Genomic DNA, 25,627 nt, shown 5'->3' on the forward strand with positions numbered 1-25,627 from the left:
GGAATGCAATGCTAATGCTCCGATCACACAACAACATCCCGTTAAATACGGTTCGCGTTCCCTAGATCCCTGACTGGGGAACTTGGTTCGAATAACGTTGTCCAATCGGATGGGCCATTGATGACGCTGGCGGTACCACCCACGGCACGGGGCGGTGCCGAAGCTCTCGCTCTCTCACAGCTCGGGGGATGAGAAGGGGAAGACAGTCGTCAAACACAGATGCGTCACCTTGACCACTGCCGCAAGTATTCTGTGCGTTGCCTCCGTGGGAAAGCAGAATCCCGCAGTCTTCTCGCAGGTGGTTGAACCTTCTCGAACTCCCCCGCCGGATGGCCGAAGCACGAGACTCCTTCGACACAGCGTCTTTCAATTAGCAGCCTCGCTCAGCGTGACCTTGCGTAGCATCATCCAGTCCGGTGACCCGAAGGCCGACTCGGCCAACGTATACCGCTGCTTCCGCCGTGCTGCTGTGCATCTCTGCTTTCACCGTTGCCGCTGCTGTCGCAAGCTGTCGCCGCATCTTTGCCTAACGACGACACTCGTCTGACAGTAATTTCTCCCAGGTCCGTGGGACACAGCGCCCTTCGATCGGTTCGGTGATTTGGAGTGCAACAACCCCGTCCGTCGTCGTCAATGCTTCTGCCGCCGGCGCCAGGCCTCGTCATATCCCTTGCTTTGCGATGAGACACACCCGGCTCTCAGGACCATGTTGTCCACTCTTAACAGGCGTGTATAATCAACAGAGAAAATTCCAGGGGCAGTGACAGTTCGTGCACGACGTGTTGTTCTCTTGCTTGTGTCCGCTGCAGCCTTCCGATCAGAGAACATCCCAAACCACGACCATGTAAACCGCCTACAAAATAAGGATATTGTCAGTGCTTTACCGGGCCGTGGAAACGGCACGACGCTGGATGTGGCGCTAACGCATTTTTCGCTGCTCTTACAGGGCATCACCGATGTCGTTTCAAAAGACTGTGTCGCCGAGGTTAATATGAACGGAAAGTGTACGGCGTCTACAATCAACAGAGAAAAATCCAGGCGCAGTGGCAGTTCGTGAACGACATGCTGTGGTTTTGGTTGTGGTCGGTGCAGCCTTTCGATCAGAGAACATTCTAAACCACGACCATGTAAACCGCCTACAAAAGGAGGATATTTTCAGTGCTTTACTGGGGCGTGGAAACGGCTCGACGCTGCAAGTGGCGCTCACGCATTTTTCGCTGCTCGTGCAGCGCATCACCGATGTCGCTTCAAAAGGGCGTGTCGCCGAGGTTAATATGAACGGAAAGTGTACGGCGTCTACAATCAACAGAGAAAACCCAGGCGCTGTGACAGTTCGTGCACGACATGTTGTTCTCTTGCTTGTGGCCGGTGCAGCCTTCCGATCAGAGAACATTCCAAACCACGACCATGTAAACCGCCTACAAAAGGAGGATATTGTCAGTGCTTTACCGGGGCGTGGAAACGGCTCGACGCTGCAACTGGCGCTCACGCATTTTTCGCTGCTCGTGCAGCGCATCACCGATGTCGCTTCAAAAGGGCGTGTCGCCGAGGTTAATATGAACCGAAAGTGTACCGCGTCTACAATCAACAGAGAAAAATCCAGGCGCAGTGGCAGTTCGTGCACGACATGCTGTGGTTTTGGTTGTGGTCGGTGCAGCGTTTCGATCAGAGAACATTCCAAACCACGGCCATGTAAACCGCCTACAAAAGGAGGATATTGTCAGTGCTTTACCGGGGCGTGGAAACGGCTCGACGCGGCAAGTGGCGCTCACGCATTTTTCGCTGCTCGTGCAGCGCATCACCAATGTCGCTTCAAAAGAGCGTGTCGCCGAGGTTAATATGAACGGAAAGTGTACGGTGTCTACAATCAACAGAGAAAATTCCAGGCGCAGTGACAGTTCGTGCACAACATGCTCTTCTGTTGGTTGTGGTCAGTGCAGCCTTCCGATCAGCGAACATTCCAAACAACGACCATGTAAACCACCTACAAAAGGAGGATATTGTCAGTGCTTTACTGGGGCATGGAAACGGCAAGACGCTGCAAGTGGCTCACACGCATTTGTCGCTGCTTGTGCTGGGCATCACGGATGTCCCTTCAAAAGAGCGTGTCGCCGAGGTTAATGTTAACGGAAAGTGTACGGCGTCTACAATCAACAGAGAAAAATCCTGGCGCAGTGACTGTTCGTGCACGACACGCTGTTCTGTTGGTTGTGGTCGGTGGAGCCTTCCGATCAGCGAACATTCCAAATAACGAGCATGGAAACCGCCTACAAAAGGAGGATATTGTCAGTGCTTTACCTGGACGTGGAAGCGGCACGACGCGGCAAGTGGCGCTCACGCATTTTTCGCTGCTCGTGCAGCGCGTCACCAATGTCGCTTCACCACTTTACCACTTTATCATAGCTTGCGCATACTTCTACTTCAACAGTTATTCACTGTGAAATTATCCATCATTATCTACAAGGTAATTAATCATCATGCTCATATTGATGGCTTTCCTGATCAGCTTATAAATACTAATTTTACTAGGTTTCAACAGCGTAATAATCTTCTTCTACCTAAAGTGAGGACTAATTATAGAACATTTACCACAATATTTGCCGGCATATCCTGTTGGAATACTTTGCCAAGTGAAATTAAAGCGTCGTTTACTGTTCACTCATTTCATCACCGCTTTAAAGAGTACTTAATTAATTTCCTGTGTAGTTCACATGCCTAAACAGTAGTAATCCTTGTTTAAAGTCTCATTTTCTTTGCATTATGTTACAAAGTTGTTGCTGTATATACTTTTTGTTCCGTTTTTCACACATAACATTGTAAATTTTTTTGTAGATTGTTTATTTATGCTAATTGATACACTGCCTTTCATTCTTTGCAATTTTACACCACTTGATTTGTTCTAGGAGGTCCCCCCGACAGTCGTGTACTATGGGACCTCCTTCTGTACTGATTTCATTGTATTTGTATTACTATGTGCGTATTAAATAAACTTGAAACTTGAAACTTGAAAAAAAAAGAGCGTGACGCCGAGGTTAATATGAACGGAAAGTGTACGGCGTCTACAATCAACAGAGAAAAATCCAGGCGCAGTGGCAGTTCGTGCACGACATGCTGTGGTTTTGGTTGTGGTCGGTGCAGCCTTTTGATCAGAGAACATTCCAAACCACGACCATGTGAACCGCCTACAAAAGGAGGATATTTTCAGTGCTTTACTGGCGCGTGGAAACGGCTCGACGCTGCAAGTGGCGCTCACGCATTTTTCGCTGCTCTTACAGGGCATCTCCGATGTCGTTTCAAAAGACTGTCGCCGAGGTTAATATGAACGGAAAGTGTACGGCGTCTACAATCAACAGAGAAAATTCCAGGCGCAGTGACAGTTCGTGCACAACATGCTCTTCTGTTGGTGTTGGTCAGTGCAGCCTTCCGATCAGCGAACATTCCAAACAACGACCATGTAAACCGCCTACAAAAGGAGGATATTGTCAGTGCTTTACCGGGGCATGGAAACGGCACGACGCTGCAAGTGGCTCTCACGCATTTGTCGCTGCTCGTGCTGGGCATCACGGATGCCCCTTCAAAAGAGCGTGTTGCCGAGGTTAATATTAACGGAAAGTGTACGGCGTCTACAATCAACAGAGAAAAATCCAGGCGCAGTGACTGTTCGTGCACGACATGCTGTTCTGCTGGTTGTGGTCGGTGGAGCCTTCCGATACGCGAACATGCCAAATAACGACCATGAAAACCGCCTACAAAAGGAGGATATTGTCAGTGCTTTACTGGGGCATGGAAACGGCACGACGCTGCAAGTGGCTCAGACGCATTTGTCGCTGCTCGTGCTGCGCATCACGGATGTCCCTTCAAAAGAGCGTGTCGCCGAGGTTAATATTAACGGAAAGTGTACGGCGTCTACAATCAACAGAGAAAAATCCAGGCGCAGTGACTGTTCGTGCACGACATGCTGTTCTGCTGGTTGTGGTCGGTGGAGCCTTCCGATACGCGAACATGCCAAATAACGACCATGAAAACCGCCTACAAAAGGAGGATATTGTCAGTGCTTTACTGGGGCATGGAAACGGCACGACGCTGCAAGTGGCTCAGACGCATTTGTCGCTGCTCGTGCTGCGCATCACGGATGTCCCTTCAAAAGAGCGTGTCGCCGAGGTTAATATTAACGGAAAGTGTACGGCGTCTACAATCAACAGAGAAAAATCCAGGCGCAGTGCTGTTCGTGCACGACACGCTGTTCTGTTGGTTGTGGTCGGTGGAGCCTTCCGATCAGCGAACATTCCAAATAACGACCATGTAAACCGCCTACAAAAGGAGGATACTGTCAGTGCTTTACCGGGGCGTGGAAACGGCACGACGCTGCAAGTGGCGCTCACGCATTTTCGCTGCTCGTGCAGGGCATCACCGATGTCGCTTCAAAGGAGCGTGTCGCCTAGGTTAGTATGAACGGAAAGTGTACGGCGTATACAATCAACAGAGAAAAATCCAGGCGCAGTGACAGTTCGTGCACGACATGTTGTTCTCTTTCTTGTGGCCGGTGCAGCCTTCCGATCAGAGAACATTCCAAACCACGACCATGTAAACCGCCTACAAAATGAGGATATTGTCAGTGCTTTACCTGGGCGTGGAAGCGGCACGACGCGGCAAGTGGCGCTCACGCATTTTTCGCTGCTCATGCAGCGCACCACCAATGTCGCTTCAAAATAGCGTGTCGCCGAGGTTAATATGAACGGAAAGTGTACGGCGTCTACAATCAACAGAGAAAAATCCAGGCGCAGTGGCAGTTCGTGCACGACATGCTGTGGTTTTGGTTGTGGTCGGTGCAGCGTTTCGATCAGAGAACATTCCAAACCACGGCCATGTAAACTGCCTACAAAAGGACGATATTGTCAGTGCTTTACCGGGGCGTGGAAACGGCTCGACGCTGCAAGTGCCGCTCACGCATTTTTCGCTGCTCGTGCAGGGCATCACCGATGTCGTTTCAAAAGACTGTGTCGCCGAGGTTAATATGAACGGAAAGTGTACGGCGTCTACAATCAACAGAGAAAAATCCAGGCGCAGTGGCAGTTCGTGCACGACATGCTGTGGTTCTGGTTGTGGTCGGTGCAGCCTTTCGATCAGAGAACATTCCAAACCACGACCATGTAAACCGCCTACAAAAGGAGGATATTGTCAGTGCTTTACCTGGGCGTGCAAGCGGCACGACGCGGCAAGTGGCGCTCATGCATTTTTCGCTGCTCGTGCAGCGCATCACCGATGTCGCTTCAAAAGGGCGTGTCGCCGAGGTTAATATGAACGGAAATTGTACGGCGTCTACAATCAACAGAGAAAACCCAGGCGCTGTGACAGTTCGTGCACGACATGTTGTTCTCTTGCTTGTGGCCGGTGCAGCCTTCCGATCAGAGAACATTCCAAACCACGACCATGTAAACCGCCTACAAAAGGAGGATATTGTCAGTGCTTTACCGGGGCGTGGAAACGGCTCGACGCTGCAACTGGCGCTCACGCATTTTTCGCTGCTCGTGCAGCGCATCACCGATGTCGCTTCAAAAGGGCGTGTCGCCGAGGTTAATATGAACCGAAAGTGTACCGCGTCTACAATCAACAGAGAAAAATCCAGGCGCAGTGGCAGTTCGTGCACGACATGCTGTGGTTTTGGTTGTGGTCGGTGCAGCGTTTCGATCAGAGAACATTCCAAACCACGGCCATGTAAACCGCCTACAAAAGGAGGATATTGTCAGTGCTTTACCGGGGCGTGGAAACGGCTCGACGCGGCAAGTGGCGCTCACGCATTTTTCGCTGCTCGTGCAGCGCATCACCAATGTCGCTTCAAAAGAGCGTGTCGCCGAGGTTAATATGAACGGAAAGTGTACGGTGTCTACAATCAACAGAGAAAATTCCAGGCGCAGTGACAGTTCGTGCACAACATGCTCTTCTGTTGGTTGTGGTCAGTGCAGCCTTCCGATCAGCGAACATTCCAAACAACGACCATGTAAACCACCTACAAAAGGAGGATATTGTCAGTGCTTTACTGGGGCATGGAAACGGCAAGACGCTGCAAGTGGCTCACACGCATTTGTCGCTGCTTGTGCTGGGCATCACGGATGTCCCTTCAAAAGAGCGTGTCGCCGAGGTTAATGTTAACGGAAAGTGTACGGCGTCTACAATCAACAGAGAAAAATCCTGGCGCAGTGACTGTTCGTGCACGACACGCTGTTCTGTTGGTTGTGGTCGGTGGAGCCTTCCGATCAGCGAACATTCCAAATAACGAGCATGGAAACCGCCTACAAAAGGAGGATATTGTCAGTGCTTTAGCTGGACGTGGAAGCGGCACGACGCGGCAAGTGGCGCTCACGCATTTTTCGCTGCTCGTGCAGCGCGTCACCAATGTCGCTTCACCACTTTACCACTTTATCATAGCTTGCGCATACTTCTACTTCAACAGTTATTCACTGTGAAATTATCCATTATTATCTACAAGGTAATTAATCATCATGCTCATATTGATGGCTTTCCTGATCAGCTTATAAATACTAATTTTACTAGGTTTCAACAGCGTAATAATCTTCTTCTACCTAAAGTGAGGACTAATTATAGAACATTTACCACAATATTTGCCGGCATATCCTGTTGGAATACTTTGCCTAGTGAAATTAAAGCGTCGTTTACTGTTCACTCATTTCATCACCGCTTTAAAGAGTACTTAATTAATTTCCTGTGTAGTTCACATGCCTAAACAGTAGTAATCCTTGTTTAAAGTCTCATTTTCTTTGCATTATGTTACAAAGTTGTTGCTGTATATACTTTTTGTTCCGTTTTTCACACATAACATTGTAAATTTTTTTGTAGATTGTTTATTTATGCTAATTGATACACTGCCTTTCATTCTTTGCAATTTTACACCACTTGATTTGTTCTAGGAGGTCCCCCCGACAGTCGTGTACTATGGGACCTCCTTCTGTACTGATTTCATTGTATTTGTATTACTATGTGCGTATTAAATAAACTTGAAACTTGAAACTTGAAAAAAAAAGAGCGTGACGCCGAGGTTAATATGAACGGAAAGTGTACGGCGTCTACAATCAACAGAGAAAAATCCAGGCGCAGTGGCAGTTCGTGCACGACATGCTGTGGTTTTGGTTGTGGTCGGTGCAGCCTTTTGATCAGAGAACATTCCAAACCACGACCATGTGAACCGCCTACAAAAGGAGGATATTTTCAGTGCTTTACTGGGGCGTGGAAACGGCTCGACGCTGCAAGTGGCGCTCACGCATTTTTCGCTGCTCTTACAGGGCATCTCCGATGTCGTTTCAAAAGACTGTCGCCGAGGTTAATATGAACGGAAAGTGTACGGCGTCTACAATCAACAGAGAAAATTCCAGGCGCAGTGACAGTTCGTGCACAACATGCTCTTCTGTTGGTTGTGGTCAGTGCAGCCTTCCGATCAGCGAACATTCCAAACAACGACCATGTAAACCGCCTACAAAAGGAGGATATTGTCAGTGCTTTACCGGGGCATGGAAACGGCACGACGCTGCAAGTGGCTCTCACGCATTTGTCGCTGCTCGTGCTGGGCATCACGGATGCCCCTTCAAAAGAGCGTGTTGCCGAGGTTAATATTAACGGAAAGTGTACGGCGTCTAGAATCAACAGAGAAAAATCCAGGCGCAGTGACTGTTCGTGCACGACATGCTGTTCTGCTGGTTGTGGTCGGTGGAGCCTTCCGATACGCGAACATGCCAAATAACGACCATGAAAACCGCCTACAAAAGGAGGATATTGTCAGTGCTTTACTGGGGCATGGAAACGGCACGACGCTGCAAGTGGCTCAGACGCATTTGTCGCTGCTCGTGCTGCGCATCACGGATGTCCCTTCAAAAGAGCGTGTCGCCGAGGTTAATATTAACGGAAAGTGTACGGCGTCTACAATCAACAGAGAAAAATCCAGGCGCACTGACTGTTCGTGCACGACATGCTGTTCTGCTGGTTGTGGTCGGTGGAGCCTTCCGATACGCGAACATGCCAAATAACGACCATGAAAACCGCCTACAAAAGGAGGATATTGTCAGTGCTTTACTGGGGCATGGAAACGGCACGACGCTGCAAGTGGCTCAGACGCATTTGTCGCTGCTCGTGCTGCGCATCACGGATGTCCCTTCAAAAGAGCGTGTCGCCGAGGTTAATATTAACGGAAAGTGTACGGCGTCTACAATCAACAGAGAAAAATCCAGGCGCAGTGCTGTTCGTGCACGACACGCTGTTCTGTTGGTTGTGGTCGGTGGAGCCTTCCGATCAGCGAACATTCCAAATAACGACCATGTAAACCGCCTACAAAAGGAGGATACTGTCAGTGCTTTACCGGGGCGTGGAAACGGCACGACGCTGCAAGTGGCGCTCACGCATTTTCGCTGCTCGTGCAGGGCATCACCGATGTCGCTTCAAAGGAGCGTGTCGCCTAGGTTAGTATGAACGGAAAGTGTACGGCGTATACAATCAACAGAGAAAAATCCAGGCGCAGTGACAGTTCGTGCACGACATGTTGTTCTCTTTCTTGTGGCCGGTGCAGCCTTCCGATCAGAGAACATTCCAAACCACGACCATGTAAACCGCCTACAAAATGAGGATATTGTCAGTGCTTTACCTGGGCGTGGAAGCGGCACGACGCGGCAAGTGGCGCTCACGCATTTTTCGCTGCTCATGCAGCGCACCACCAATGTCGCTTCAAAATAGCGTGTCGCCGAGGTTAATATGAACGGAAAGTGTACGGCGTCTACAATCAACAGAGAAAAATCCAGGCGCAGTGGCAGTTCGTGCACGACATGCTGTGGTTTTGGTTGTGGTCGGTGCAGCGTTTCGATCAGAGAACATTCCAAACCACGGCCATGTAAACTGCCTACAAAAGGACGATATTGTCAGTGCTTTACCGGGGCGTGGAAACGGCTCGACGCTGCAAGTGCCGCTCACGCATTTTTCGCTGCTCGTGCAGGGCATCACCGATGTCGTTTCAAAAGACTGTGTCGCCGAGGTTAATATGAACGGAAAGTGTACGGCGTCTACAATCAACAGAGAAAAATCCAGGCGCAGTGGCAGTTCGTGCACGACATGCTGTGGTTTTGGTTGTGGTCGGTGCAGCCTTTCGATCAGAGAACATTCCAAACCACGACCATGTAAACCGCCTACAAAAGGAGGATATTTTCAGTGCTTTAACGGGCCGTGGAAACGGCACGACGCTGGAAGTGGCGCTAACGCATTTTTCGCTGCTCGTGCAGCGCATCACCGATGTCGCTTCAAAAGAGCCTGTCGCCGAGGTTAATATGAACGGAAAGTGTACGGCGTCTACAATCAACAGAGGCGCAGTGCCCAGGCGCAGTGCCAGTTCGTGCACGACATGTTGTTCTCTTGCTTGTGGCCGGTGCAGCCTTCCGATCAGAGAACATTCCAAACCGCGACCGTGTAAACCGCCTACAAAAGGAGGATATTGTCAGAGCTTTACCTGGGCGTGGAAGCGGCACGACGCGGCAAGTGGCGCTCACGCATTTGTCGCTGCTCGTGCTGGGCATCACGGATGTCCCTTCAAAAGAGCGTGTCGCCGAGGTTAATGTTAACGGAAAGTGTACGGCGTCTACAATCAACAGAAAGAAATCCAGGCGCAGTGACTGTTCGTGCACGACATGTTGTTCTCTTGCTTGTGGCCGGTACAGCCTTCAGATCGGAGAACATTCCAAACCACGACCATGTAAACCGCCTACAAGAGGAGGATATTGTCAGTGCTTTACCTGGACGTGGAAGCGGCACGACGCGGCAAGTGGCGCTCACGCATTTTTCGCTGCTCGTGCAGCGCATCACCAATGTCGCTTCACCACTTTACCACTTCATCATAGCTTGCGCATACTTCCACTTCAACAGTTATTCACTGTGAAATTATCCATCATTATCTACAAGGTAATTAATCATCATGCTCATATTGATGGCTTTCCTGATCAGCTTATAAATACTAATTTTACTAGTTTTCAACAGCGTAATAATCTTCTTCTACCTAAAGTGAGGACTAATTATAGAAAATTTACCACAATATTTGCCGGCATATCCTGTTGGAATACTTTGCCAAGTGAAATTAAAGCGTCGTTTACTGTTCACTCATTTCATCACCGCATTAAAGAGTACTTAATTAATTTCCTGTGTAGTTCACATGCCTAAACAGTAGTAATCCTTGTTCAAAGTCTCATTTTCTTTGCATTATGTTACAAAGTTGTTGCTGTATATACTTTTTGTTCCGTTTTTCACACATAACATTGTAATTTTTTTTTGTAGATTGTTTATTTATGCTTATTGATACACTGCCTTCCATTCTTTGCAATTTTACCCCACTTGATTTGTTCTAGGAGGTCCCCCCGACAGTCGTGTACTATGGGACCTCCTTCTGTACTGATTTCATTGTATTTGTATTACTATGTGCGTATTACATAAACTTGAAACTTGAAACTTGAAAAAAAAAAGAGCGTGTCGCCGAGGTTAATATGAACGGAAAGTGTACGGCGTCTACAATCAACAGAGAAAAATCCAGGCGCAGTGGCAGTTCGTGCACGACATGCTGTGGTTTTGGTTGTGGTCGGTGCAGCCTTTCGATCAGAGAACATTCCAAACCACGACCATGTGAACCGCCTACAAAAGGAGGATATTTTCAGTGCTTTACTGGGGCGTGGAAACGGCTCGACGCTGAAAGTGGCGCTCACGCATTTTTCGCTGCTCGTGCAGCGCATCACCGATGTCGCTTCAAAACGGCGTGTCGCCGAGGTTAATATGAACGGAAAGTGTACGGCGTGTACAATAAACAGATAAAATTCCAGGGGCAGTGACAGTTCGTGCACGACGTGTTGTTCTCTTGCTTGTGTCCGGTGCAGCCTTCCGATCAGCGAACATTCCAAACAACGACCATGTAAACCGCCTACAAAAGGAGGATATTGTCAGTGCTTTACCGGGGCATGGAAACGGCACGACGCTGCAAGTGGCTCTCACGCATTTGTCGCTGCTCGTGCTGGGCATCACGGATGTCCCTTCAAAAGAGCGTGTTGCCGAGGTTAATATTAACGGAAAGTGTACGGCGTCTACAATCAACAGAGAAAAATCCAGGCGCAGTGACTGTTCGTGCACGACATGCTGTTCTGCTGGTTGTGGTCGGTGGAGCCTTCCGATACGCGAACATGCCAAATAACGACCATGAAAACCACCTACAAAAGGAGGATATTGTCAGTGCTTTACTGGGGCATGGAAACGGCACGACGCTGCAAGTGGCTCAGACGCATTTGTCGCTGCTCGTGCTGCGCATCACGGATGTCCCTTCAAAAGAGCGTGTTGCCGAGGTGTTGTGTCCCCTTATTGCTTTTGTGTGTGTGCGCCCTCGCATCCTCCTCCTAACGACCACTCGCATCCTCCTCCTAACGACCACTTGCCCCTCGTCGCACGCTGTCGCCAGATGCCCCCCCATGGTGCGCCCCCGCATCCTCCTCCTGTTTTGGGAAGCCACTCCCTCCCGTGGACGCTTCTCCGCTCCCTGCTTTCTTCGGGCGGCCAGTTCGGCTCCTGCCTCGGTCGACGCTGGTCGCACCCTCATCGGCTTTAAATAAACGAAGTCTTAAAGTACCGTGTGCGTCTTTCGCTGCATTCAACACAGCGACCGGACACGACAGTGGCGACGAGAAAGTGGATTCGACCCGCGCTACGCAACGCTATTGACAAGCCATGGCTACGCGAGGGTTTCCCAATCAGATACCAGAGTTCAACGGCTCATCGTGGTCATCGTGGGTTGGACGCCTTCAGTTCTACTTTGAAGCTAACAACATCACAGACCCAGCCTTGAAGAGGGCCAACCTGCTGACGCTGTGCGGGGAGCAGACCTACGATACTGTCTGCGCCCTTATTCAGCCAAGCACACCAGCGGCAGTGTCTTATGACGACATCGTAAAAGCGCTGCAAAAGCACTACGACCCAAGGCCATCCGAGGTCTACAGCCGGGCTCGCTTCCAACGACGAGATCAACTGGGAGGAGAAACTGTGAGCGCCTACGTAGCCGCGCTCAAGAAGCTCGCTGCCGACTGCAATTTTGGAACGCTGTCGACAACAGCTACCGGGCAGGAGGGAGACGCAGCTTCTTCTGCTAACACCACCATGCTTCCCTTGGACGTGATGTTACGCGACAGATTTGTGTGCGGACTGAGTGACGAGTCACTGCAGCAGCGCCTGTTCGCTGAGAAGGACCTCACATTCAGCAAAGCTTACGACATCGCCGTTCGAGCGGAGAGCGCCGGTCACCAGCAGAGAGGGATTCGCCGGAACACCGAGCCGGTACACCAGACAAGCAACCAGGTGCGCAAGCCTTCTGTTGTTGTAAAATCGGTCAAAAAGGCACAACGCTGCTGGCGGTGTGACGACCAACACAACCCCCAGGGATGTCGATTCCAGTCAGCCACGTGTAATTTTTGCCACAAGCGAGGGCATATCGAAAGAGCATGCATTACGAAACGGAGACTTGCCAAGATAAAGTCACCTTCCCAGCCTAATCACAGCGTCAACGCCTCAGAGTATACGCCGCTATCTGATCTCCATGGAGCAACATCAGCAACACCATCTGTGTTGTACGACCTGAACACCATGAATCTCGGCACGCGACCGAAGATTTTTACAGAAGTAAGCGTACATCACCAGCTGATTAAGTTCGAGGTGGACTCCGGCGCAGCCTGTACTCTGATCAGTGAGGACACGTTCCGAACTTCATGGCCATCTGACGCACCCGCCCTGCAACAAGACGACACGCACCTGCGAACGTGGTCAGGACAGAATCTGCCACTATTGGGCTCTGCCAACGTTCAGGTTAACTACAACGGCCAGACCCATACGCTACCTCTGCTTGTTGTGAAGGGCACAGGATCAAGCCTTCTAGGGAGAAACTGGTTTTCTCCACTAGGCGTGATGATATGCGGCATACACCAGACGCCGAGCCAGAACATGGTTGAGCAACTGCAGGAGAAATACAAAAGAGTATTCTCGGAAGAGATTCCAGGAAACGAAGGGCCCCCGGTCACACTGGAGTTGTTGGACAACGCGCAACCCAAATTTCTGAAGGCCAGGCCGGTGCCGTTTGCTCTCCGAGATTCAGTTGAAAAAGAGTTGGACAAACTGGAGCAGCAAGGTGTCATCGAGCCGACGCAGCATTCAGAATGGGCCACACCACTTGTCGTAGTTCGCAAGAAGAACGGAACCATACGCCTCTGCGGAGACTACCGGAGCACCGTCAATCTTGCGACTAAAGCGTCCTCTTACCCGCTACCGACACCTGAAGAAGTATTCAGTGTACTACGTGGCGCAAGAGTCTTCAGCACATTGGACCTCACCCAGGCGTATCAGCAGCTGAAGGTGAGCGAGTCAACTGCTGAATTATTGGCAATTAACACACTGAAAGGCTTGTACAAAGTCAAGCGACTGCCTTTTGGCGTAGCTGCAGCCCCGGCCATATTTCAAAAATTCATGGAGACAGTGCTTCAGGGCATCCCAGGAGTTTGTGTCTACCTTGACGATGTCATCATCAGTGGCACTTCCACTGAAGAGCATGCAGTGCGCCTAGAGTTCGTTCTCGAAAGGCTAGCAAACGCTAATTTGTGCATAAGCAAATCGAAGTGCTGTTTTGCGGTGCCAGAGGTGCAATTTCTGGGACACCGAATTGATGCGGAAGGCATTCACCCTACCGAGGACAAAGTGCGAGCGATCACAGAAGCACGAGCTCCAACAAACAAGCAGGAGCTACAGGCTTTTCTCGGACTCTTGACGTTCTACGACCGGTTCTTGGAACAAAGAGCTACCGTGGCCAACGACTTATACCAACTCCTTCGGAAAGATGTGACATGGACATGGTCGCCACGCCATCAGCAGTCATTCGATGCCCTGAAAGACCTGATTCGAAGATGTACAGTCCTCCGCCACTACGACGAAAGGAAGCCTCTGCTTTTGGCTTGCGACGCATCACCGTACGGAGTCGGCGCGGTTCTATCGCAAACTGACGAGCAAGGAAGGGAAGCTCCCATCGCCTTCGCCTCACGTACGTTGTCGCAAGCAGAACGCAACTACGCGCAACTTGACAAAGAAGGGCTAGCCATCGTCTACGCGGCGACACATTTTCACCAGTACATTGCCGGCCGGAAGGTGACCTTTATAACCGATCACCGACCGCTATTGGGCATTCTGGGACCACAAAGGCCTATGCCAGCAACTTTGTCTCCGCGAATGACACGTTGGTGCATCAAACTCTCAGCGTACGACTACGCTCTGGTCTACCGCAATGGGAGTAAACATCAAAACGCCGATGCGCTAAGCCGTCTGCCACTAGACGCAACTGTTGACGAACCATTTTAACCAGGAGACGTTCTGATGTTCGAAGCACTGCCAGAACCTCCGCTTACAGCAGGCACAGTTGCAGCATCTACGCAGAAGTGCGCAGCTCTCCGGCTAGTTTACACAGCTGTTCAACAAGGCAACGTGCATAAACTCAAAGGGGACAACTTCGACGCTTACCGCAGGCGAGCTACAGAGTTGAGCACCCATCGCGGCTGCATCATATTTGGGTCCCGAGTTGTGATGCCGAGAGAACTACGCGCACAAGCTATGTCTCTCATCCACGCCGGACATCGGGGCATCGTTGCAATGAAAAAGTGTGCCAGAAGCTACATGTGGTGGCCTGGCATTGACAACGACATCGAAACAGTGGTGCGAGAATGCAAGCCTTGCCAGAGCAGCCGGAGCGCCCCGCCGAAAGCTCCTGTCCCAGAATGGGAAAAGCCAGACACACCATGGCACACACTGCACATTGATTTTGCAGGACCAATTGAGGGCTGCACTTTCCTTGTGGTCGTAGATGCCTACACAAAGTGGCTTGAGATAAGGCAAATGGGACAGACGACTTCGGCAGCAGTCATTGACAACCTCCGATCACTATTTGCAACGTTCGGCCTGCCGCGCAAGGTAGTGTCGGACAACGGAACACCGTTTGTGTCTGCGGAGATCCTCAAGTTTTATCGCGACAACGGGATCTCATCAGTTACATCGGCCCCCTACCACCCAGCGACAAACGGACAAGCCGAGCGCTACGTAGCCGAGCTAAAACGCGCCCTTGAAAGAGATCAGACAGGCTCGCTGCAGCGCCGCCTTGCGCGCTTTCTCTTCAAGCAGCACACGACGGTTCAGAGCACAACAGGCGAGACCCCCTCGAAAATGATGTTCGAGCGTGAAATGCGAACCCAGTTCACAGCCATCCTCCCCGAGCCAAAGGCAGAGACGTTCCGGGAAGAAAAAGCAATTCCGCGCTGCGGCACGCTTAATGAGGGGCAGCGCGTCCTCGCCCGACAGTTTCTGAAAAAGCCACGCTGGGAGGAAGCTACAATTGTCAGACGCATAGGCCTGCGCTCTTGGCTCGTCAACATACATGGCACAGTAGCACGCCGACATCTCAACCAGCTGCGTAGATTTACGACGCCGTCTGAGAGCTGTCCGCCAGCGGAGAGAACACGTGCACCATCTTCCCACATAGCCTGGCACCTCTTCCCGGAAGAAGAGACTTCGCCCAGGACAGACCTAGGAGACACAGCGAACAACAGCCAGCCTACAAGTGTTTCTCCCCCGAGCGCACAAAGCCAGCGCGCCTCCACGCGTGAGCGCCGACCCCCTGCACGATACCAGGCAACTTTCTAAGGGGGAAGGAAGTGTTGTGTCCCCTTATTGCTTTTGTGTGTGTGCGCCCTCGCATCCTCCTCCTAACGACCACTCGCATCCTCCTCCTAACGACCACTTGCCCCTCGTCGCACGCTGTCGCCAGATGCCCCCCCATGGTGCGCCCCCGCATCCTCCTCCTGTTTTGGGAAGCCACTCCCTCCCGTGGACGCTTCTCCGCTCCCTCCTTTCTTCGGGCGGCCAGTTCGGCTCCTGCCTCGGTCGACGCTGGTCGCACCCTCATCGGCTTTAAATAAACGAAGTCTTAAAGTACCACCGGACACGACACGAGGTTAATATTAACGGAAAGTGTACGGCGTCTACAATCAACAGAGAAAAATCAAGGCGCAGTGAATGTTCGTACACGACATGCTGTTCTGCTGGTTGTGGTCGGTGGAGCCTTCCGATACGCGAACATGCCAAATAACGACCATGAAAACCGCCTACAAAAGGAGGATATTGTCAGTGCTTTACTGGGGCATGGAAACGGCACGACGCTGCAAGTGGCTCAGACGCATTTGTCGCTGCTCGTGCTGCGCATCACGGATGTCCCTTCAAAAGAGCGTGTCGCCGAGGTTAATATTAACGGAAAGTGTACGGCGTCTACAATCAACAGAGAAAAATCCAGGCGCAGTGACTGTTCGTGCACGACACGCTGTTCTGTTAGTTGTGGTCGGTGGAGCCTTCCGATCAGCGAACATTCCAAATAACGACCATGTAAACCGCCTACAAAAGGAGGATACTGTCAGTGCTTTACCGGGGCGTGGAAACGGCACGACGCTGCAAGTGGCGCTCACGCATTTTCGCTGCTCGTGCAGGGCATCACCGATGTCGCTTCAAAGGAGCGTGTCGCCTAGGTTAGTATGAACGCAAAGTGTACGGCGTATACAATCAACAGAGAAAAATCCAGGCGCAGTGACAGTTCGTGCACGACATGTTGTTCTCTTTCTTGTGGCCGGTGCAGCCTTCCGATCAGAGAACATTCCAAACCACGACCATGTAAACCGCCTACAAAATGAGGATATTGTCAGTGCTTTACCTGGGCGTGGAAGCGGCACGACGCGGCAAGTGGCGCTCACGCATTTTTCGCTGCTCGTGCAGCGCACCACCAATGTCGCTTCAAAATAGCGTGTCGCCGAGGTTAATATGAACGGAAAGTGTACGGCGTCTACAATCAACAGAGAAAAATCCAGGCGCAGTGGCAGTTCGTGCACGACATGCTGTGGTTTTGTTTGTGGTCGGTGCAGCGTTTCGATCAGAGAACATTCCAAACCACGGCCATGTAAACTGCCTACAAAAGGACGATATTGTCAGTGCTTTACCGGGGCGTGGAAACGGCTCGACGCTGCAAGTGCCGCTCACGCATTTTTCGCTGCTCGTGCAGGGCATCACCGATGTCGTTTCAAAAGACTGTGTCGCCGAGGTTAATATGAACGGAAAGTGTACGGCGTCTACAATCAACAGAGAAAAATCCAGGCGCAGTGGCAGTTCGTGCACGACATGCTGTGGTTTTGGTTGTGGTCGGTGCAGCCTTTCGATCAGAGAACATTCCAAACCACGACCATGTAAACCGCCTACAAAAGGAGGATATTTTCAGTGCTTTAACGGGCCGTGGAAACGGCACGACGCTGGAAGTGGCGCTAACGCATTTTTCGCTGCTCTTACAGGGCATCACCGATGTCGTTTCAAAAGACTGTGCCTCCGAGGTTAATATGAACGGAATGTGTACGGCGTCTACAATCAACAGAGAAAATTCCACGCGCAGTGACAGTTCGTGCACAACATGCTCTTCTGTTGGTTGTGGTCAGTGCAGCCTTCCGATCAGCGAACATTCCAAACAACGGCCATGTATACCGCCTACAAAAGGAGGATATTGTCAGTGCTTTACCGGGGCATGGAAACGGCACGACGCTGCAAGTGGCTTTCACGCATTTGTCGCTGCTCGTGCTGGGCATCACGGATGTCCCTTCAAAAGAGCGTGTCGCCGAGGTTAATATTAACGGAAAGTGTACGGCGTCTACAATCAACAGAGAAAAATCCAGGCGCAGTGACTGTTCGTGCACAACATGCTGTTCTGCTGGTTGTGGTCGGTGGAGCCTTCCGATCAGCGAACATTCCAAATAACGACCATGGAAACCGCCTACAAAAGGAGGATACTGTCAGTGCTTTACCGGGGCGTGGAAGCGGCACAACGCTGCAAGTGGCGCTCAAGCATTTTTCGCTGCTCGTGCAGGGCATCACCGATGTCGCTTCAAAAGAGCGTGTCGCCTAGGTTAGTATGAACGGAAAGTGTACGGCGTATACAATCAACAGAGAAAAATCCAGGCGCAGTGACAGTTCGTGCACGACATGTTGTTCTCTTGCTTGTGGCCGGTGCAGCCTTCCGATCAGAGAACACTCCAAACCACGGCCATGTAAACCTCCTACAAAATGAGGATATTGTCAGTGCTTTACCTGGGCGTGGAAGCGGCACGACGCGGCAAGTGGCGCTCACGCATTTTTCGCTGCTCGTGCAGCGCATCACCAATGTCGCTTCAAAAGAGCGTGTCGCCGAGGTTAATATGAACGGAAAGTGTACGGCGTCTACAATCAACAGAGAAAAATACAGGCGCAGTGGAAGTTCGTGCACGACATGCTGTGGTTTTGGTTGTGGTCGGTGCAGCGTTTCGATCAGAGAACATTCCAAACCACGGCCATGTAAACTGCCTACAAAACGAGGATATTGTCAGTGCTTTAAGGGGGCGTGGAAACGGCTCGACGCTGCAAGTGGCGCTCACGCATTTTTCGCTGCTCGTGCAGCGCATCACCGATGTCGCTTCAAAAGAGCCTGTCGCCGAGGTTAATATGAACGGAAAGTGTACGGCGTCTACAATCAACAGAGGCGCAGTGCCCAGGCGCAGTGCCAGTTCGTGCACGACATGTTGTTCTCTTGCTTGTGGCCGGTCCAGCCTTCCGATCAGAGAACATTCCAAACCGCGACCGTGTAAACCGCCTACAAAAGGAGGATATTGTCAGAGATTTACCTGGGCGTGGAAGCGGCACGACGCGGCAAGTGGCGCTCACGCATTTGTCGCTGCTCGTGCTGGGCATCACGGATGTCCCTTCAAAAGAGCGTGTCGCCGAGGTTAATGTTAACGGAAAGTGTACGGCGTCTACAATCAACAGAAAGAAATCCAGGCGCAGTGACTGTTCGTGCACGACATGTTGTTCTCTTGCTTGTGGCCGGTACAGCCTTCAGATCGGAGAACATTCCAAACCACGACCATGTAAACCGCCTACAAGAGGAGGATATTGTCAGTGCTTTACCTGGACGTGGAAGCGGCACGACGCGGCAAGTGGCGCTCACGCACTTTTCGCTGCTCGTGCAGCGCATCACCAATGTCGCTTCACCACTTTACCACTTCATCATAGCTTGCGCATACTTCCACTTCAACAGTTATTCACTGTGAAATTATCCATCATTATCTACAAGGTAATTAATCATCATGCTCATATTGATGGCTTTCCTGATCAGCTTATAAATACTAATTTTACTAGTTTTCAACAGCGTAATAATCTTCTTCTACCTAAAGTGAGGACTAATTATAGAAAATTTACCACAATATTTGCCGGCATATCCTGTTGGAATACTTTGCCAAGTGAAATTAAAGCGTCGTTTACTGTTCACTCATTTCATCACCGCATTAAAGAGTACTTAATTAATTTCCTGTGTAGTTCACATGCCTAAACAGTAATAATCCTTGTTTAAAGTCTCATTTTCTTTGCATTATGTTACAAAGTTGTTGCTGTATATACTTTTTGTTCCGTTTTTCACACATAACATTGTAATTTTTTTTTGTAGATTGTTTATTTATGCTTATTGATACACTGCCTTCCATTCTTTGCAATTTTACCCCACTTGATTTGTTCTAGGAGGTCCCCCCGACAGTCGTGTACTATGGGACCTCCTTCTGTACTGATTTCATTGTATTTGTATTACTATGTGCGTATTACATAAACTTGAAACTTGAAAAAAAAAGAGCATGTCGCCGAGGTTAATATGAACGGAAAGTGTACGGCGTCTACAATCAACAGAGAAAAATCCAGGCGCAGTGGCAGTTCGTGCACGACATGCTGTGGTTTTGGTTGTGGTCGGTGCAGCCTTTCGATCAGAGAACATTCCAAACCACGACCATGTGAACCGCCTACAAAAGGAGGATATTTTCAGTGCTTTACTGGGGCGTGGAAACGGCTCGACGCTGAAAGTGGCGCTCACGCATTTTTCGCTGCTCGTGCAGCGCATCACCGATGTCGCTTCAAAAGGGCGTGTCGCCGAGGTTAATATGAACGGAAAGTGTACGGCGTGTACAATAAACAGATAAAATTCCAGGGGCAGTGACAGTTCGTGCACGACGTGTTGTTCTCTTGCTTGTGTCCGGTGCAGCCTTCCGATCAGCGAACATTCCAAACAACGACCATGTAAACCGCCTACAAAAGGAGGATATTGTCAGTGCTTTACCGGGGCATGGAAACGGCACGACGCTGCAAGTGGCTCTCACGCATTTGTCGCTGCTCGTGCTGGGCATCACGGATGCCCCTTCAAAAGAGCGTGTTGCCGAGGTTAATATTAACGGAAAGTGTACGGCGTCTACAATCAACAGAGAAAAATCAAGGCGCAGTGACTGTTCGTACACGACATGCTGTTCTGCTGGCTGTGGTCGGTGGAGCCTTCCGATACGCGAACATGCCAAATAACGACCATGAAAACCGCCTACAAAAGGAGGATATTGTCAGTGCTTTACTGGGGCATGGAAACGGCACGACGCTGCAAGTGGCTCAGACGCATTTGTCGCTGCTCGTGCTGCGCATCACGGATGTCCCTTCAAAAGAGCGTGTCGCCGAGGTTAATATTAACGGAAAGTGTACGGCGTCTACAATCAACAGAGAAAAATCCAGGCGCAGTGACTGTTCGTGCACGACACGCTGTTCTGTTGGTTGTGGTCGGTGGAGCCTTCCAATCAGCGAACATTCCAAATAACGACCATGTAAACCGCCTACAAAAGGAGGATACTGTCAGTGCTTTACCGGGGCGTGGAAACGGCACGACGCTGCAAGTGGCGCTCACGCATTTTCGCTGCTCGTGCAGGGCATCACCGATGTCGCTTCAAAGGAGCGTGTCGCCTAGGTTAGTATGAACGCAAAGTGTACGGCGTATACAATAAACAGAGAAAAATCCAGGCGCAGTGACAGTTCGTGCACGACATGTTGTTCTCTTTCTTGTGGCCGGTGCAGCCTTCCGATCAGAGAACATTCCAAACCACGACCATGTAAACCGCCTACAAAATGAGGATATTGTCAGTGCTTTACCTGGGCGTGGCAGCGGCACGACGCGGCAAGTGGCGCTCACGCATTTTTCGCTGCTCATGCAGCGCACCACCAATGTCGCTTCAAAATAGCGTGTCGCCGAGGTTAATATGAACGGAAAGTGTACGGCGTCTACAATCAACAGAGAAAAATCCAGGCGCAGTGGCAGTTCGTGCACGACATGCTGTGGTTTTGGTTGTGGTCGGTGCAGCGTTTCGATCAGAGAACATTCCAAACCACGGCCATGTAAACTGCCTACAAAAGGACGATATTGTCAGTGCTTTACCGGGGCGTGGAAACGGCTCGACGCTGCAAGTGCCGCTCACGCATTTTCCGCTGCTCGTGCAGGGCATCACCGATGTCGTTTCAAAAGACTGTGTCGCCGAGGTTAATATGAACGGAAAGTGTACGGCGTCTACAATCAACAGAGAAAAATCCAGGCGCAGTGGCAGTTCGTGCACGACATGCTGTGGTTTTGGTTGTGGTCGGTGCAGCCTTTCGATCAGAGAACATTCCAAACCACGACCATGTAAACCGCCTACAAAAGGAGGATATTTTCAGTACTTTAACGGGCCGTGGAAACAGTACGACGCTGCAAGTGGCGCTCAAGCATTTTTTGCTGCTCGTGCAGGGCATCACCGATGTCGTTTCAAAAGACTGTGTCGCCGAGGTTAATATGAACGGAAAGTGTACGGCGTCTACAATCAACAGAGAAAAATCCAGGCGCAGTGGCAGTTCGTGCACGACATGCTGTGGTTTTGGTTGTGGTCGGTGCAGCCTTTCGATCAGAGAACATTCCAAACCACGGCCATGTAAACCGCCTACAAAAGGAGGATATTTTCAGTGCTTTAACGGGCCGTGGAAACGGCACGACGCTGGAAGTGGCGCTAACGCATTTTTCGCTGCTCTTACAGGGCATCACCGATGTCGTTTCAAAAGACTGTGTCTCCGAGGTTAATATGAACGGAATGTGTACGGCGTCTACAATCAACAGAGAAAATTCCACGCGCAGTGACAGTTCGTGCACAACATGCTCTTCTGTTGGTTGTGGTCAGTGCAGCCTTCCGATCAGCGAACATTCCAAACAACGGCCATGTCAACCGCCTACAAAAGGAGGATATTGTCAGTGCTTTACCGGGGCATGGAAACGGCACGACGATGCAAGTGGCTTTCACGCATTTGTCGCTGCTCGTGCTGGGCATCACGGATGTCCCTTCAAAAGAGCGTGTCGCCGAGGTTAATATTAACGGAAAGTGTACGGCGTCTACAATCAACAGAGAAAAATCCAGGCGCAGTGACTGTTCGTGCACAACATGCTGTTCTGCTGGTTGTGGTCGGTGGAGCCTTCCGATCAGCGAACATTCCAAATAACGACCATGGAAACCGCCTACAAAAGGAGGATACTGTCAGTGCTTTACCGGGGCGTGGAAACGGCACAACGCTGCAAGTGGCGCTCAAGCATTTTTCGCTGCTCGTGCAGGGCATCACCGATGTCGCTTCAAAAGAGCGTGTCGCCTAGGTTAGTATGAACGGAAAGTGTACGGCGTATACAATCAACAGAGAAAAATCCAGGCGCAGTGACAGTTCGTGCACGACATGTTGTTCTCTTGCTTGTGGCCGGTGCAGCCTTCCGATCAGAGAACATTCCAAACCACGGCCATGTAAACCTCCTATAAAATGAGGATATTGTCAGTGCTTTACCTGGGCGTGGAAACGGCTCGACGCTGCAAGTGGCGCTCACGCATTTTTCGCTGCTCGTGCAGCGCATCACCGATGTCGCTTCAAAAGAGCCTGTCGCCGAGGTTAATATGAACGGAAAGTGTACGGCGTCTACAATCAACAGAGGCGCAGTGCCCAGGCGCAGTGCCAGTTCGTGCACGACATGTTGTTCTCTTGCTTGTGGCCGGTGCAGCCTTCCGATCAGAGAACATTCCAAACCGCGACCATGTAAACCGCCTACAAAAGGAGGATATTGTCAGAGCTTTACCTGGGCGTGGAAGCGGCACGACGCGGCAAGTGGCGCTCACGCATTTGTCGCTGCTCGTGCTGGGCATCACGGATGTCCCTTCAAAAGAGCGTGTCGCCGAGGTTAATGTTAACGGAAAGTGTACGGCGTCTACAATCAACAGAGAAAAATCCAGGCGCAGTGACTGTTCGTGCACGACACGCTGTTCTGTTGGTTGTGGTCGGTGGAGCCTTCCGATCAGCGAACATTCCAAATAACGAGCATGGAAACCGCCTACAAAAGGAGGATATTGTCAGTGCTTTACGGGGGCATGGAAACGGCAAGACGCTGCAAGTGGCTCACATGCATTTGTCGCTGCTCGTGCTGGGCATCACGGATGTCCCTTCAAAAGAGCGTGTCGCCGAGGTTAATGTTAACGGAAAGTGTACGGCGTCTACAATCAACAGAAAGAAATCCAGGCGCAGTGACTGTTCGTGCACGTGTTGTTCTCTTGCTTGTGGCCGGTACAGCCTTCAGATCGGAGAACATTCCAAACCACGACCATGTAAACCGCCTACAAGAGGAGGATATTGTCAGTGCTTTACCTGGACGTGGAAGCGGCACGACGCGGCAAGTGGCGCTCACGCATTTTTCGCTGCTCGTGCAGCGCATCACCAATATCGCTTCACCACTTTACCACTTCATCATAGCTTGCGCATACTTCCACTTCAACAGTTATTCACTGTGAAATTATCCATCATTATCTACAAGGTAATTAATCATCATGCTCATATTGATGGCTTTCCTGATCAGCTTATAAATACTAATTTTACTAGTTTTCAACAGCGTAATAATCTTCTTCTACCTAAAGTGAGGACTAATTATAGAAAATTTACCACAATATTTGCCGGCATATCCTGTTGGAATACTTTGCCAAGTGAAATTAAAGCGTCGTTTACTGTTCACTCATTTCATCACCGCATTAAAGAGTACTTAATTAATTTCCTGTGTAGTTCACATGCCTAAACAGTAGTAATCCTTGTTTAAAGTCTCATTTTCTTTGCATTATGTTACAAAGTTATTGCTGTATATACTTTTTGTTCCGTTTTTCACACATAACATTATAATTTTTTTTGTAGATTGTTTATTTATGCTTATTGATACACTGCCTTCCATTCTTTGCAATTTTACCCCACTTGATTTGTTCTAGGAGGTCCCCCCGACAGTCGTGTACTATGGGACCTCCTTCTGTACTGATTTCATTGTATTTGTATTACTATGTGCGTATTACATAAACTTGAAACTTGAAACTTGAAAAAAAAAGAGCGTGTCGCCGAGGTTAATATGAACGGAAAGTGTACGGCGTCTACAATCAACAGAGAAAAATCCAGGCGCAGTGGCAGTTCGTGCACGACATGCTGTTGTTTTGGTTGTGGTCGGTGCAGCCTTTCGATCAGAGAACATTCCAAACCACGACCATGTGAACCGCCTACAAAAGGAGGATATTTTCAGTGCTTTACTGGGGCGTGGAAACGGCTCGACGCTGAAAGTGGCGCTCACGCATTTTTCGCTGCTCGTGCAGCGCATCACCGATGTCGCTTCAAAAGGGCGTGTCGCCGAGGTTAATATGAACGGAAAGTGTACGGCGTGTACAATAAACAGAGAAAATTCCAGGGGCAGTGACAGTTCGTGCACGACGTGTTGTTCTCTTGCTTGTGTCCGGTGCAGCCTTCCGATCAGAGAACATTCCAAACCACGGCCATGTAAACCGCCTACAAAAGGAGGATATTGTCAGTGCTTTACCGGGGCGTGGAAACGGCTCGACGCAGCAAGTGGCGCTAACGCATTTTTCGCTGCTCTTACAGGGCATCACCGATGTCGTTTCAAAAGAGCGTGTTGCCGAGGTTAATATTAAAAGAAAGTGTACGGCGTCTACAATCAACAGAGAAAAATCCAGGCGCAGTGACTGTTCGTGCACGACATGCTGTTCTGCTGGTTGTGGTCGGTGCAGCCTTCCGATCAGCGAACATGCCAAATAACGACCATGGAAACCGCCTACAAAAGGAGGATACTGTCAGTGCTTTACCGGGGCGTGGAAACGGCACGACGCTGCAAGTGGCGCTCACGCATTTTTCGCTGCTCGTGCAGGGCATCACCGATGTCGCTTCAAAAGATCGTGTCGCCTAGGTTAGTATGAACGGAAAGTGTGGTTTGGTTTATGGGGTTTAACGTCCCAAAGCGACTAAGGCTATGAGAGACGCCGTAGTGGAGGGCTCCGGAAATTTCGACCACCTGGGGTTCTTTAACGTGCACTGACATCGCACAGTACACGGGCCTCTAGAATTTCTCCTCCAAAGAAATTCCAGCCGCCGCGGCCGGGATCGAACCCGCGTCCTTTGGGTCAGCAGCCGAGCACCATAGCCACTGAGCCACCGCGGCGGCGAACGGAAAGTGTACGGCGTATAGAATCAACAGAGAAAAATCCAGGCGCAGTGACAGTTCGTGCACGACATGTTGTTCTCTTGCTTGTGGCCGTTGCAGCCTTCCGATCAGAGAACATTCCAAACCACGACCATGTAA

Source organism: Amblyomma mixtum, chromosome 3, assembly GCF_055824585.1.
Source record: "Amblyomma mixtum isolate Tamu chromosome 3, ASM5582458v1, whole genome shotgun sequence".
Lineage (NCBI taxonomy): Eukaryota > Metazoa > Arthropoda > Arachnida > Ixodida > Ixodidae > Amblyomma > Amblyomma mixtum.